The 16,306-nt window shown below is 54.2% G+C and overlaps 2 pseudogenes; both read right to left on the reverse strand.

Annotated features, from left to right (window-relative positions):
• Positions 1–508: 508 nt before the first annotated feature.
• Positions 509–690, reverse strand: LOC116983757 (annotated as a pseudogene).
• Positions 691–7,225: 6,535 nt separating this feature from the next.
• LOC116983361 lies at positions 7,226–7,389 on the reverse strand (annotated as a pseudogene).
• Between the last annotated feature and the right edge of the window lie 8,917 nt (positions 7,390–16,306).

Here is a 16,306-nt window from a genome sequence, read left to right on the forward strand (position 1 = left end):
GGAAGCACAAATGTAACGTCGAAATAACTGTTACCCGGGAAGTCCTGGAGGCAGTAGATATCCCTGGGCTCGAACTTGCAGGTCTCCAGCAAGACCTTCTTTACAAAAGTATCTCGACTGAAGGGCATCCCCTCACTGAGATCCTTGACACTAATCCTGAGGGTATAGCGGATACCCTGTCCTCTAGCTCCCATTGCAGCTGCCATTGCTATGATTTTTTTAAATCGCAATCTGCAGCTCTTGTCCTTAATGGACCGCCAGGACTGTTCTAATAAGAACAGATAGCCCCTTTCCCTGTTCTAACAAGATCAGACGCTCTCTTTTAGCACTCTTTGACCACTGATAAGAACAGATACTGCACTTGATCTTAACCAAAAGACCGAGAAGCCGAGAAGTGGCGGAAGTACCATTACGTGCCACACATCAGTCCATTGGATTTCGTAGGAGTGGTCTATCTTGCTCCTCTAGTATCTTTGGTGCACAGTAACTCTATTTTTCATTTGTAAATCAGGGGAGAGCGCGAACGCAGTCCCCCACTACCACAAATTTTGCAGTCGAGTATCCCGCATTTGGGGACATTGCAGGCGTCAGCACACCCGAAGTGCAATGGGATAGCCTCGTCCTGGGAGAACTTTTTTTTTTTTTTTTTTTTTTAAATTTCAAAATATACTTTATTCAATTGGTAAATATATACAATTTCTGAACCATTCAAACTAAATTCATCCGACATTTTCGGAGACTATACAAACTTTTTCCAGTACAATTTTTTTTTACATTTGTCAAATTTCACCAAACAGTCCCCCACCAGTGCCACTCTGTGGCCCCTGTTCAAGTAATAAATATATACAATGTGTACACAGTGCGAAAATTTCCATCTGACATTTCAAGTTCCACAAAAAATGTCCCCCACCCGTGCCACTCATGTGGCCCTCTGGTGTGGGATACCTTCCCTTAATTTAATTTGAGGGGCGTCTCCACCATACTGTGCCCCCCATGTCCAGCAGCGGAAGGACCCTAGACTGTGGCCCTCCCCCACCGAGCCTTGGCGTTGGCTGCACCAAGCTTCAGCGAGTCCCTTAGCACGTACTCCTGCAGTCTGCAGTGGGCCAGTCGGCAACATTCCCTGACGGACATCTCGCTCTGCTGGGTGGTGAGCAACGCTCGGGCAGACCAAAGAGCGTCTTTCACCGAGTTGATGACCCTCCAGCAGCACTCGATGTCAGTCTCTGAATGTGTCCCTGGGAACAGTCCGTAAATCACAGAGTCCTCTGTGACGGAGCTGTTCGGGATAAATCGTTCCAGGGACCCTTTCATACCTCTCCAGACTCGTTTTGCAAATCCACACTCTGCAAAGAGGTGGGCAACCGTCTCCTCTCCATAGCAGTGTTCAAAAAGGAACTGCAGATGCTGGAATATCGAAGGTACACAAAATTGCAGGAGGAACTCAGCGGGTGCAGCAGCATCTATGGAGCGAAGGAAATAGGCGACGTTTCGGGCCGAAACCCTTCTTCAGACTGATGGGGGGTGGGGAAAGAAAGAAGGAAAAAGGGAGGAGGAGGAGGAGCCCGAGGGCGGGTGGATGGGAGGGTGGGAGGAGACAGCTAGAGGGTGAAGGAAGGGGAGGGGACAGCACAGGCTAGCCAAATTGGGGGAATTCAATGTTGATGCCATAAGGGCGCAAGGACCCCAGACGGAATATGAGGTGCTGTTCCTCCAATTTCCGCTGTTGCTCACTCTGGCAATGGAGGAGACCCAGGACAGAGAGGTCGGATTGGGAATGGGAGGGGGAGTTGAAGTGCTGAGCCACCGGGAGGTCAGGTAGGTTATTGCGGACTGAGCGGAGGTGTTCGGCGAAACGGTCGCCCAACCTACGCTTGGTCTCACCGATGTAAATTAGCTGACATCTAGAGCAGCGGATGCAGTAGATGAGGTTGGAGGAGATACAGGTGAACCTTTGTCGCACCTGGAACGACTGCTTGGGACCTTGAATGGAGTCGAGGGGGGAGGTGAAGGGACAGGTGTTGCATTTCTTGCGGTTGCAACGGAAAGTGCCCGGGGAGGGGGTGGTGCGGGAGGGAAGGGAAGAAATGACGAGGGAGTTGCGGAGGGAGCGGTCTTTGCGCCCTTATGGCATCAACATTGAATTCCCCCAATTTGGCTAGCCTGTGCTGTCCCCTCCCCTTCCTTCACCCTCTAGCTGTCTCCTCCCACCCTCCCATCCGCCCGCCCTCGGGCTCCTCCTCCTCTTCCCTTTTTCCTTCTTTCTTTCCCCACCCCCCATCAGTCTGAAGAAGGGTTTCGGCCCGAAACGTCGCCTATTTCCTTCGCTCCATAGATGCTGCTGCACCCGCTGAGTTCCTCCAGCAATTTTGTGTACCTTCCTCTCCATAGCAACCGTCCCGGGGGCAGCGTGCGCTGGTAGTGAGGTTCCGACGGTGCAGGAAGGATCTAACTGAGAGGGCTCCCCTCACCGCCAGCCAAGCCAGGTCTTGGTGCTTGTTGGTCAGTTCTGGCGATGAGGCATTTTGCCAGACAAGCTGGGCAGTCTGCTCTGGGAACCACGCCACCGGATCCATCGAGTCCTTTCCCTGCAGTGCCTGCAGGACATTCCGTGCTGACCACTGCCCAATGGACTTGTGGTCAAAGGTGTTGGTCCGGAAGAACCTTTCAACAGACGTCAGATGGGGCGGCAATGTCCAGCTGACTGGTACATTGCGTGGCATCTGCGCCAGGCCCATCCTTCGCAACACCGGGGACAGGTAGAACCTCAGCAGGTAGTGGCACTTAGTGCCCACGTGCCTTGGCTCTACACTCCGCCTGATGCAGCCACACACAAAGGTGACCGTCAGGATGAGGGCGACGTTGGGCACGCTTTTAACCCCGTTGTCTGCCGACTTGTACATGGTGACCCGTCGCACCCGGTCCATCCTCAACCCCAGATGAACTGGAAGACGGCCCGGGTGATCCCCGTGGCGTAGGAGGGAGGGACAGGCCACACTTGTGCCAAGTACAGCAGACCCGAGAGCACCTCACACCTCACACCTGATGACCAAATTTTTCCCGGTTATGGAGAGGGAGCGTTGCCTCCACAGCTCCAGCTTCCTCCCCACCTTGGCTATCCGCTCCAGCCAATTCTTGTTACTCGACTCAGCCCCCCCGAACCAGATCCCCAGCACCTTCAAGAAGTCAGGCTTGATGGTGAAGGGGATGGAAGATCGGTCGGGCCAGTTGCCAAAGAGCATGGCCTCGCTCTTCCTGCGGTTCACCCTGGCTCCCGTGGCCGACTCAAACTGGTCACAGATGCTGATCAATCTGCGGACCGACCTTGGATCCGAGCAGAAGACGGCGACATCGTCCATGTACAGGGAGGTCTTGACCTGAATGCCCCCACTGCCTGGCAATGTCACTCCTCTTATGTTCGCATCCTTCCTGATGGACTCGGCAAAAGGTTCAATACAGCAGACAAACAAGACAGGAGAAAGAGGGCAACCCTGCCTGACTCCAGACCTTACAGGGAAACTGTCTGATTCCCACCCATTGATTTGGACTGCACTACGGATATTGGTGTAGAGCAGTTTGATCCAATTTCGGATTCCCTCCCCAAAACCCATTTTGGAGAGCACGTCCCTCATGTACGTGTGCGATATCCTGTCGAAGGCCTTCTCCTGGTCTAAGCTGACTAGGCAGGCATCCACCCGTCTGTCCTGCACGTAGGCGATGGTATCTCTCAGCAGCGCTAGGCTGTCTGAGATTTTCCTGCCAGGTACAGCACAGGTTTGGTCCGGGTGGATCACCTGTCCCAGAGCAGACTTGACCCGGTTGGCGATGGCCTTAGACAGGATCTTGTAGTCTACATTCAACAATGTTATGGGTCTCCAATTCTTTATATCCTTCATCTCCCCCTTCTGCTTGTAGATTAGGGTGATGCTGCCCTTCCTCATCGAGTCTGACATGCTGCCGGCTAGAAGCATGTCGTTGTACACTTCCAGCAGGTCCGGGCCCACCCAGTCCCACAGAGCCGAATACAACTCGGCCGGTAAGCCATCGCTTCCGGGAGTTTTACTCGAGTCAAAGGAGCGGATGGAGCCAGTCAGCTCCTCTAGGGTCAGTGGTTGGTCCAGACTCTCCTGCTTGCTGTCCTCCAAGACCTCCGTGATAGAGGACAGGAAGTTCTGGGAGGCGGTGCTGTCTGTGGCCTTTTGGTCATACAATTCCGAGTAAAAGGATTTGCAGACCCTCATCATGTCTGTCTGCGAGGATGCTACCGAGCCGTCCTCCTCCCTAAGGCTGTTGATCACAGAGCTCCCCCTGTGAACCTTATGGAAGAAGAAACGTGAGCACGTCTCATCCTGCTCCACATGGCGGACCCTGGATCGGAAGATGATCTTGGAGGATTCAGAGGTAAAGAGCCGAGCTTGCCGGTCCTTCACCTCTCTAAGTTCCTCCCTCACATCCACCCCCCTCGACTGCAGAAGGAGCAGTTGTTGCAATTCTGTCTGGAGTTGGCACAATTCCCTCTGACTCTGTCTTGCTCTCTGAACCCCTTTGGCTATGAAGAACCTCTTAATGTTCTCCTTGGTTGCTTCCCACCAGAGTGTCGGGGAGTCAAAGAGGGGCCTCACCGTTCTCCAACGTGCGTAGTCCCTCTTTAGCTCCTCAACGTTCTCTGGGGTCAACAGCTTCACATTTAACTTCCACGTCCCTCTGCCTGCCTTCCGGTCCTCCTGTAGGTGACAGGAAGCCTGAAGGAGGCAGTGGTCAGAGAAGAACACCGGCGTGAGGTCGGTGTGTCTCACCGTGACGGCCTTCGTGGTGAAGCCGAAGTCTATCCGGGATCGGGCCAAACCGTCCGATCTCGACCAGGTGAACCACGGCTGGGACCCGCCTGCAGGGTCGCTGAAGGTGTCGTGCAGCTTTGCGTCTTTTACCGTTTCCATCAGGAACTTGGACGTGCTGTCCAGTCTGTTGTCGGCACTGCCGGATCGTCCAGCCGCATCAATGATGCAGTTGAAGTCACCGGCCAGAACGAGCTGACGGGACGTGGCCAACAGCACTGGGAGCTGCTGGAGAACGGCCTGCCGCTCGCTCCGCACGGGTGGGGCATACACATTAATCAGCCGGAGCGGAGAACCACGGTACATTACATCCACCACGAGGAGATGCCCCGCAACCACCTCCCTGACCTCAGTGATGGCGAAGTTCCCTCCCCGCAGCAAGATCCCCAGGCCGGAAGCACGACAATCATTGCCCCCCGACCACACAGACAGTCCGTGGGGCCACCATCACGACCACCTCCGATAGCAGCGGAGGTGTGGCAACCCGCACTCCTGTAGAAAAGTCACATCTGCCTTGACCTTGGCCAGGTACTGTAAGGCATTAACACATCGCGCAGTGCTCTTCACACTGCGCACGTTTAAGGATGCCAGTTTGAGCTCCATTGTCCTTTAGAGTCACTGGCCATTTTCCTGTTCCCTCATGCCCACCGCTTCGGTGAATTGCCTCACCTTTCCTGGTCTCAGATACCCGGCCTCCTCAACGGGTTGGGTTTCCCGTGTCATAACCCGAGGTGTCGTTGGGGGGGGGGGCTGCTCGTTTTACCCCCTTCTGGGTGCGCCGCTTCCCCCATCTCTCGTGGCTGGGGAACGGTGACAGGCTTACTGCTCCCGGAAACTCGGAGCTGAGGCCCATTGGCCTCTGCATTGGTCCCGTTGCCCGGAGCTGGGGCCCATCGGCCGCTACGATACTCCCGGTTGCCCGGAGCTGGGGCCCATCGGCCGCTACAATGCTCCCGGTTGCCCGGAGCTGGGGCCCAACTGCCACTGCACTGCTGTCGATGCCCTGGGGCCCAACGGCCACTGCACTGCTCCCGATGCCCTGGGGCTGGAGCCCCTCGACCACTGCTCTGCTCCCGATGCCCTGGGGCTGGAGCCCCTCGATCGCTGCTCTGCTCCCGATGTCCTGGGGCTGGAGCCCCTCGACCGCAGCACTGCTCCCGATGTCCTGGGGCTGGAGCCCCTCGACCGCTGCACTGCTCTCGGTCTCCTGATGCAGGTGTACAATCGGCCTGCACCTTCTCCTTTCCTCCCCGGTTTTCTTCTTGTGGGGTTTCCCGTTCGCCTCATCCTCCGACGAGGAGGAGAGGTTGCTGCCTTCTGTCAGGGAGAGAGACCGTTTTTTGGGGGGTTTTTTGGGCTTGCCATCCCCTTCTGGCCTCTGCTCCGTGTGCTGACCCTTCTGGTGTTTTTTGTATTTTACTGTAGTCCAAATTTGCTCTCCCCCCTCCTCCATCGACTCTCCCTCCTGGGCTTGGTGCTGGAGTTCTCCTGGCACTTGGGGGCTCGAGGTGGTTGAGGTGGCTGAGGTGGTAGGGCTGTCCTCATCCCTGTTTCCCCTTTCTGCTGGGGACTTGGCAGTGGTAGTGGGTGTCTCACCTACCCTGGGGGTGCTGGAAGCCGCCCCTCTTGTTGCCTGTGCATATGTACAGGCTCTTTTTGGGCAGGCCCTGTAAAGGTGGCCCCCCTCCCCACACAGGTTGCAGTTCTTGCTGGCCTGACAGTCTTTTGTCTCGTGGCCCTCCGTTTTGCAGTTTTTGCAGACCACTGCATTGCATTGGGCCACCACCTGCCCAGGCTTGTTACATTTTCTGCATACTCTGGGCTGCCCCACATAATTTAAATATCCTCGGTTTCCTCCAATTGCGAACACCGAGGGAGGGTGGAGGAGAGTTCCTTCCTTGTCCACCCTCAGCTTTACCTTGACCTGCCGCTTGCTCGTCCAAATCCCATGCAGATCCTTCACGTCCACGCTGTTCCCTGCTCCGTCGACGTAGCGAGCAAGGAAGGTGAGGACATCCACTACGGGCACATGTGGGTTGAACATATGCACCGTGATCGTCCTTTCTTTTTGGTTTGGGAGGGTGAAGAGTGGCTGCACCTTCAGCAACGACAGCGGAGCTTCATTCCCCTTCTCCTGGAAATCCTTTATCAGCTTTTGCCATCCTGTCGGAAGCACAAATGTAACGTCGAAATAACCGTTACCCGGGAAGTCCTGGAGGCAGTAGATATCCCTGGGCTCGAACTTGCAGGTCTCCAGCAATACCTTCTTTACAAAGGTATCTCGACTGAAGGGCATCCCCTCACTGAGGTCCTTGACACTAATCCTGAGAGTATTGTGGATACCCTGTCCTCTAGCTCCCATTGCAGCTGCCATTGTTACGATTTTTAAATCGCAATCTGCAGCTCCTGTCCTTAATGGACCGCCAGGACTGTTCTAACAAGAACAGATCCCTTTCCCTGTTCTAACAAGAACAGACGCTCTCTTTTAGCACTCTTTTACCACTGATAAGAACAGATACTACACTTGATCTTAGCCAAAAGGCCGAGAAGCCGAGAAGTGGCGGAAGTACCATTACGTGCCACACATCAGTCCATTGGATTTCGTAGGACGCAAGGACCCCAGACGGAATATGAGGTGCTGTTCCTCCAATTTCCGCTGTTGCTCACTCTGGCAATGGAGGAGACCCAGGACAGAGAGGTCGGATTGGGAATGGGAGGGGGAGTTGAAGTGCTGAGCCACCGGGAGGTCAGGTAGGTTATTGCGGACTGAGCGGAGGTGTTCGGCGAAACGATCGCCCAACCTACGCTTGGTCTCACCGATGTAAATGAGCTGACATCTAGAGCAGCGGATGCAGTAGATGAGGTTGGAGGAGATACAGGTGAACCTTTGTCGCACCTGGAACGACTGCTTGGGACCTTGAATGGAGTCGAGGGGGGAGGTGAAGGGACAGGTGTTGCATTTCTTGCGGTTGCAACGGAAAGTGCCCGGGGAGGGGGTGGTGCGGGAGGGAAGGGAAGAATTGACGAGGGAGTTGCGGAGGGAGCGTTCTTTGCGGAAGGCAGACATTGGGGGAGATGGGAAGATGTGGCGAGTGGTGGGGTCACGTTGGAGGTGGCGGAAATGGTGGAGGATTATGTGTTGGAGAATCATAGAGAAGGTGCAGCGAGAGAGGGTGTTGCAGAATTCTCGTCGTATAGAGGATGTCACTGCAAATCCAATCCATCGCTCATGGCCGCTCCATGCCTCGGTACCACACCAGGACACACAGAACCAAGGCCCTTAATGTCACCAGTTATGCAAGGTCACAGTGAGTCTGAAGAAGGGTCTCGACCCGAAACGTCGCCAATTCCTTCTCTCCAGAGATGCTGCCAAAACCGCTGAATTACTTCAGCATTTTGTGTCTACATGCAAGGTCACAGACTGTGCAACAGGTCTCATCCTGGAATAACATGGAACTGCATATTATTAGTAGAAACAAAGAACTTCAGATAAAATGTGTAAGAAGAAACTTGCACGTTAGACTGAGGTTCACGTGTACCTCCTCTGACCTCATCCAGTGTTCTTGATTTGTACGGGTGTTATTGATTAGTACGAGTGTCAGGGGTTATGGGGATAAGGCAGGTGAATAGGGTTAGGAGGGAGAGATAAATCAGCCACGATTGAATCATTGAATGGCGAAGTAGAGTTGTGTAAGGAGGAACTGCAGATGCTGGTTTAAACCGAAGATAGACACAAAATGCTGGAGTAACTCAGCAGGTCAGGCAGCATCTCTGGTGAAATGGAATAGGTGGCATTTCGGGTCGAGACCCTTCATCCAACTGAGAGTCGGGAAAGGGGAAACTAGAGGTATGGGAAGGTGCAGAACCGAGCAGAGCCTGCATTGATGACTCCGGAAATGTGGAGCCCCTGATGGACTGGGGACGCGGTGCTAACGAAGGAATACAAATGGTGATATTAGCAAGAGGGTTAGGGTGGAGATGGAGAGAGAGGGGATGCAAGTTTACTTTAAGTTAGAGAAATCAATGTTCATACTATTAGGTTGTAAGTTGTCCTAGCAAAATATGAGGTGCTGTTCCTCCAATTTATAGAGCATCATCCGAGATGTCATCGTCTTTAGGGAACGGGGGTTCACCTCTTCTATCCTAGAGGGTGTTGCATGTGTCTCCTCGGTATCACGAAGCTCCGCTCCTGCTCCCACTCCACCACCCCCCCCACTCGCAACATGGACTGCAGATGCTGGTTTATACCAAAGATAGACACAAAGTGCTGGAGTAACACCGTGGGTCAGACAACATGGACTGCAGATGCTGGTTTATACCAAAGAGAGAAGCAGAGTGCTGGAGTAACACCGTGGGTCAGGCGGCTTCTCCAAAGAAAAAGGATGGGTGGCTTTTCGGGTCGGGGTCTTTATTCAAACTGAAAGGTGGGGGTGGGGGAGGGGGGTGTGAAGTACTGGAGGTGAGAAAAGACCAGGATCAATTAGGACCAGCCACAAATGACATCGACTGGAGCGCCCGCGACTGGAGCGTCTGCCCGGAAGGTCTATTGTTGGTTTGGGAAGGTGTGAACTGAAAAATAATGTAGAGGGAAGGTGTGAACTGAAAAAGAATGTAGAGAGATGAGGACCTGGTAAAATGACAAGGAAGGTGGGAGGGAGAGGGGGAAGTGTAAATAGAAATTATTTAAAGTTAGAGAATTCAATGTTCAAACCACTGGGGTGTAAGCTACCCAAGCAACACGTGAGGTGCTGTTTCTCTAATTTTCATGTGCCCTCACCCAAGCAATGGAGAAGGCCCAGGCCAGAAAGGTCAGCATGGGAATGGTAGGCAGACCGATGAAGCCAAGCACACTGTATGCCTTTATACTCCACTACTTGCGTTGCCACTTTCAGGGAGTTATGGACTTAGACCCCAAGATCACTCTGTTCATCAATGCTGTTATGGGTCATGACATTAACTAATCGTCCAATTCCAATCCGATCACCATTGTCAGGAAATATAATACTTATAAAATTCAAATTGCTGGTGGAACTCAGCGGGTCAGGCAACATATCTGGTCAAGTCAAGTCAAGTTTATTCGTGACATACACATACGAGATGTGCAGTGAAATGAAAAGAGGCAATGCTCGCGGACTTTGAGCAAAAAGACAAAGAAACAAACAAACTATAAACACAATCATAAACATTGAGGGAAGCGGGGGGGGGGGATTCGGAATAGGCTGAAAGCCCAAGCCTTTTGTCCCCCTCTGCCCAGCATTCTTCTGGCGAATGTCCAGTCCCTGGAAAACAAGCTGGATGACCTCAGGGCGAGGGTCAGATTCCAGCGGGACATAAGGGACTGTAACATGGCTGACCTCGCTGATTCCGGATCAGGTAATCTGCCCAACCGAGTCCATCACTGTCCACCGTGCTGACTGAACAGAAGCATCTGGGAAATCCAAGGGTGGAGGAGTCTGCTTCATGACCAATAACAACTGGTGCAACACTGGAAATATCAAGATGCTTTCCCGTTCCTGCTCGCCGGACCTGGAACACCTGTCGATCTCATGCCGCCCATTCTACCTTCCCCGGGAGTTCGGCAAAGTGATCGTCACAGCCGCCTACATACCCCCGCATGCGGACACCGACATGGCACTATCGGCCCTACACGATGTGCTATGTCGACATCAAAACAAATACCCGGATGCGGCTATGGTGGTGGCTGGAGATTTTAATAAATCAAATCTCAAGAAGGTCATGCCGAACTTCTACCAACACATCACGTGTGCCACCAGGGGGGAGAGAACTTTGGACCACTGCTACACACCGTTCAGGAAAGGCTACAAGGCCGTTTCACTCCCTCCCCTAGGAAAATCTGACCACGCTGCCATTTTCCTGTTGCCGGAGTATAAACAGAGGATAGTTCGGGAAGCGGTAGAGACGAGGGACGTAAAGCGGTGGTCCGACCAGTCAGAGGCCATGCTGCAAGATGCACTGAGCGATGTCGACTGGAATATGTTCGAAGCAAGTTCCAGTGACGTCAGTGAGTTCGCAGAAGCAGTCACGGACTTCATCGCAACAGTAACTGACAACATAGTCCCCACGGTAAGGGTAAGCACCTTTCCGAACCAAAAACCCTGGGTAGACAGTTCTGTTCGTGTGGCCTTGAATGCTCGCACCGCTGCCTACAACTCGGGCCTGGCATCAGGAAACATGGACGTCTACAAGGCAGAGTCCTACCGACTGCGGGCGGTGAAGGACGCAAAGAGGAGGTACAGAGACAAGATGGAGTTACAGATGGAGCAGCAGGACACCAGAAGCCTGTGGCAGGGGCTACGGACTGTAACCAACTACCGGAGCACCCCTTCCTCATCCGCAAGTGCCGGCACCTCCCTAGCTGATGACCTGAACTCCTTTTATGCTCGTTTCGAGAGGGGCAACACCACCCCAGGTCTGCCGACTATCGACAACACCGCCAGCGGGCTGGCTGCCGAAGCTGAAGGGAGGAATGTGCACACATTCTCGCTGTCCGAGCACCACGTGAGGAGAGCTCTGACACGGGTGAACACGAGAAAATCTGCAGGCCCCGATGGCATCTCGGGGTGAGTACTCAAGTCCTGTGCTACGCAGCTAGCTCCAGTGCTCACTACATTATTCAACCTCTCCCTGGACAAGTCCGTGGTCCCTGCCTGCTTCAAAAAATCCGTCATTGTACTGGTACCAAAAAATGCCTCCCCAGCCTGTCTGAATGACTACCGTCCGGTGGCCCTTACCTCGGTAGTCATTAAATGCTTTGAGAGGCTGGCGAAGAAACACATCTGCGCCTTCCTCCCTCGGAACATGGACCCGTTGCAGTTCGCATACCGTCCGAACAGATCCACGGACGATGCGGTCTCCCAGGTCTTGCACACCGCTCTGTCCCATCTGGACAGCCAGAAGGGGGGCTATGTGAGGATGCTGTTCATAGACTACAGTTCAGTTTTCAACATGATAGTCCCCACCAGACTGGCCGGGAAGCTAATGTAATTGGGGCTCAACACCTCCCTGTGTGCCTGGGTCCTGCACTTTCTCACCACCAGGCCCCAGGTAGTCAAGATGGGAGGGAATACATCGAAGTCCCTCACCCTGAGCACAGGATCGCCCCAGCGTTGCATCCTTAGCCCCCTATTGTACTCCCTGTACACACATGACTGTGTGGCTAGGTTCAGCTCCAACTCAATAATTAAGTTTGCTGATGACACTGTGGTGGTGGGCCTGATCTCAGACAACGACGAGAAGGCCTACCGGGAGTAGGTGGCTGATCTAGCACTGTGGTGTCAGGATAACAGCCTCCTCTTGAACATCAAAAAAATGAAGGAGCTGATCATGGACTTTAGGAGGGCACATCATCCGAGGACGTACACTCCATTGAGGATAAATGGGGATCCTGTGGATACGGTGAACTGTTTTAAATATCTGGGAGTCCACATCTCCGAGGATATGACATGGGCAACACACACCTCAGCACTCGTGAGTAAGGCAAGGCAGCGCCTTTACCACCTCAGGCAATTGAGGAAATTCAGAGTGTCTCCGAGGATCCTCCAGTGCTTCTACGCAGTGCTTCTACAAAGCATCTTGTCCGGGAATATTACCATCTGGTTTGGGAATTGCTCTGCCTAGGACAAGAAGGCTCTGCAGAGTAGTGCGTTCGACCGAACGCACTATGGGAACTTCACTTGCCCCCCTGCAGGAACTATACATCAGGAGGTGCAACTCCAGAGCCAACAATATCATGAGAGACCCCTTCCACCCCTGCAACGGACTGTTCCAGCTGCTACGGTCAGGCAAACGCCTCCGTTGCCATGCGGTGAGAACGGAGAGGTTGAGGAGTTTCTTCCCAGAGGCCATTCGGTCTGTAAACGCCTATCTCACCAGGGACTAACTCTACTGAACGTTTTTCCTTCCATTATTTATTATGTAAAAGAATATGTGTGTTTATGATTGTGTTTATAGTTTGTTTGGTTGTTTGTCTTTTTGCACAAAAGTCCGCGAGCATTGCCACTTTCATTTCACTGCACATCTCGTATGTGTATGTGACAAATAAACTTGACTTGACTTGACACATATTCTTTTACATATTAATTACATTTTACATATATGTGACGAATAAAACTGATTGTATTGTATTGTATATTAAATATTGTGGGCGGAAGGAAAAACATTCAGTAAAGTTAGTCCCTGGTGATAGGAGTTTACAGTCCGAATGGCCTCTTGGAAGAAACACCTTCTGAACCTCTCCGTTCTCACAGCATGGCAACGGAGCCGTTTGCCTGACCGTAGCAGCTGGAAGTCCGTTGATTGGCGATGTTCCCGTTTCCCGTTTGAGACCCTTTTTCAGAACATGAAACTGCCTGAAATATAAATCTACTGTATAACTCTCTCTCTACTGCCACCCTTTGCTTGTAGACATCAGGGCAATAGATAGGATGAATGTACTGTGGCGGTCCCTGGGGGGTAGGCTTGACCAAGTGACTGCGAGGCGAGTTAAGTCTTTTCTCAGGGCACCCCCGGTAGCAAATAAATATACTGGCCTTAAGGAATTTCTTATCAGGTTTGGCCTAGGTGACACCGAGCGGGCAGCTCGGATTTTCAGAATGGACGGCCTGGGCTGCCCTCCTGGAAGACATGCTCACCCTAATGGGGGACAATGAACCTTGCTTTCAATTTAAATACGCCTACCTGCAGCAGCTACCCCCTGACATTCGCATGCAGCTCGCCAGGGAACCATTTACCGACATGCGGGCGCTGGGTGAACAAGCCGACGAGCTGTGGAATTCCCACCATCAGAACCTGGAAGCGGTGACCGTCCTTCCCGCGGCGTTTGGAGGCTCAGAGCAGGTCGGGACCGCTATCGACCACGTTTCCACTGCTCCCAGTCGGCCACCGCTGCAAAATCCTGCCGCCATTGCGCATTCCACTGCAGGCACGTCCTTCTAGCACAGCCAGCCTGCAGTTCCACCAGACGCCAACAAAGGGGGTTGGTGCTATTACCATCGTCGCTGGGGAGCTGCAGCCAGGCTATGTCGCCCACCCTGTTTATTCCCGGGAAACGAAGGGGCCGGTCGTCAGTGATTCCTTCGGGGGCCAGCACAATTCATCGCGTCTTCGCTTGGGATCGCCGCAATGGAGGTCGATTCCTCGTCGACACTGGTGCGGAAGTGAGTGTTCTGCCTCCCTCCATCACCGACAACCGTGCGGGCAAACGAGGCCCCCTCCTCACCGCGGTGAACGGGAGTGCTATTCGCACCTACGGGTTTCGCACCATCCCCCTCAACTTTGGACGCAGCTCCTTTTCGTGGAGGTTCGTCATTGCCGACGTTTCCCAGCTGCTGTTGGGCGCCGACTTTCTTCGAGCCCATTCACTGCTCGTGGATGTCAAGCGGCGGCGCCTGATGCACTGTCACGCTGGAGCCGGTCTTCCTCCGTACTGGTGATCCCGTAGCACGCCCTGATGGCCCTGTCATCCATGCATGCGACTTTCGCGCACATCCTGGCAGATTTTCCAGACATTCTTGAACCCCACTTCCGCTCCTCCACCCCCAAGCACGGGGTGGAGCACCATATCCCCACTACTGGCCCGCCTGTGCACGCCCGGGAGCGTTGCCAGACAAGCTCCGTCTAGCTCGGGAGGAGTTCCGCCAGATGGAGGCGATGGGCATCGTGCGTCCCTCCGATAGCCCATGGGTGTCACCGCTTCACATGGTCCCTAAGACGAACGGGGGCTGGCGCCCATGTGGGGATTACCGTCGCCTGAATGATGCGACCGTCGCCGACAGGTATCCGGTCCCGCACATTCAGGACTTCAATGCCCATCTGGCCGGAGCATCCGTATTCTCCAAGGTGGACCTCGTGCGGGGGTACAATCAAATTCCGGTTCGCCCCGACGATATCCTGAAGACGGCCATTATTACACCATTTGGTCTATTCGAATTTGTATGGATGCCGTTTGGGTTAAAGAACGCTGCGCAGGCGTTTCAGGGGCTTATGGACTGCGTGTGCCGCGGCCTGGACTTCGTCTTTGTGTACTTGGACGACATACTCGTGGCCAGTCGCTCGCGGCAGGAGCACTGCATCCACCTCCGTCAGCTGTGTCAGCGCCTCAGCGACTACGGTTTGGCCATCAACGCGTCTAAGTGCCGTTTCGGGGTGACGGCTATCGACTTCTTCGGCCACCGCGTGACTCCACAAGGGGTGGTGCCTCTGCCGACCAGGGTGGACGCTGTCCGCAGGTTCCCCCGTCCGACCAGTTAGGGGCCTACAGGTATTTGTGGGGATGGTCACCTTCTATCACCGCTTCCTGCCGTCAGCGGCCGCAGTCATGCGGCCGCTTTTCCACCTGATTGCTGGTCATCGCAGGGAGGTTGATTGGTCCGTGGAAACAACAGCGGCATTCGAGAGGGCTAAGCAGGCACTGGCTGAGGCCACGATGCTCGTCCACCCACGAGAGGACGCCCCGACCGCGGACGCTCCTGAGGTTGCGGTTGGGGCAGTGTTGGAGCAGCTCGTTGATGGATGCTGGCAGCCACTTGCCTTCTTCAGCAGGCACCTCAGTGGTGCTCAACGTCGTTACAGCGCCTTCGACCGTGAGCTCCTTGCCCTGTATCTCACCGTACGTCATTTCCGCTACTTCCTGGAGGGGAGGCCATTTACTGCATTTACGGACCACATGCTGCTAACCTTCGCTTTCGCCAAGGTTTCAGACCGGTGGTCTGCCCGGCAGCAGAGGCAGTTGGCGTATGTGTCCGAATACACCACCTCCATCCGGTTCGTTGAGGGCAAATTCAACAGGGTGGCCGATGCCTTATCGAGACCTGCAGTCCACGCAGTTCTCCAAGTCGGTGAGCGGATCAATTATTCCGCCCTGGCAGCCGCTCAGCTTGTCGACGAGGAGATGGCCGCCTATCGTACAGCAGTTTCGGGCCTGCAGTTGGAGGACGTTGTCTGTGGTCCTGGGGGTGCAACGCTGCTGTGCGATGTCTCCTCTGAAGTTCCGCGACCCATCGTCCCCATCGCCTGGCGGCGCAGGGTGTTTGATGTGCTCCATGGACTTGCGCATCCCTCCATCAGAGGGACAACGGCCCTGCTAGCCTCCCGCTTCATGTGGCACGGGCTGCGGTAGGAGGTTGGACATTGGGCGCGCACCTGCATACCGTGCCAGACCGCCAAGGTGCAACGACACGTGCGCGCGCCGTTGCAGGAGTTCACCATTCCTCGGCAGCGTTTCGACCACATTCACATGGACATCGTGGGGCCGCTGTCGTCGTCCCAGGGCATGACCTATCTATTCACCGTCGTGGACCGCTTCACGCAGTGGCCTGAAGCCATTCCGCTACCAAATTCTGCAACGACCACTTGTGCTCGAGCCTTGGTGGCGCACTGGATCGCCCGGTTCGGTGTTCCACTGGACATAACTTCCAACCGGGGGCCTCAGTTCACGTCAGAGCTGTGGTCGG

This window comes from Amblyraja radiata, chromosome 1 (genome assembly GCF_010909765.2).
Source record: "Amblyraja radiata isolate CabotCenter1 chromosome 1, sAmbRad1.1.pri, whole genome shotgun sequence".
NCBI classification, from domain to species: Eukaryota; Metazoa; Chordata; class Chondrichthyes; order Rajiformes; family Rajidae; genus Amblyraja; species Amblyraja radiata.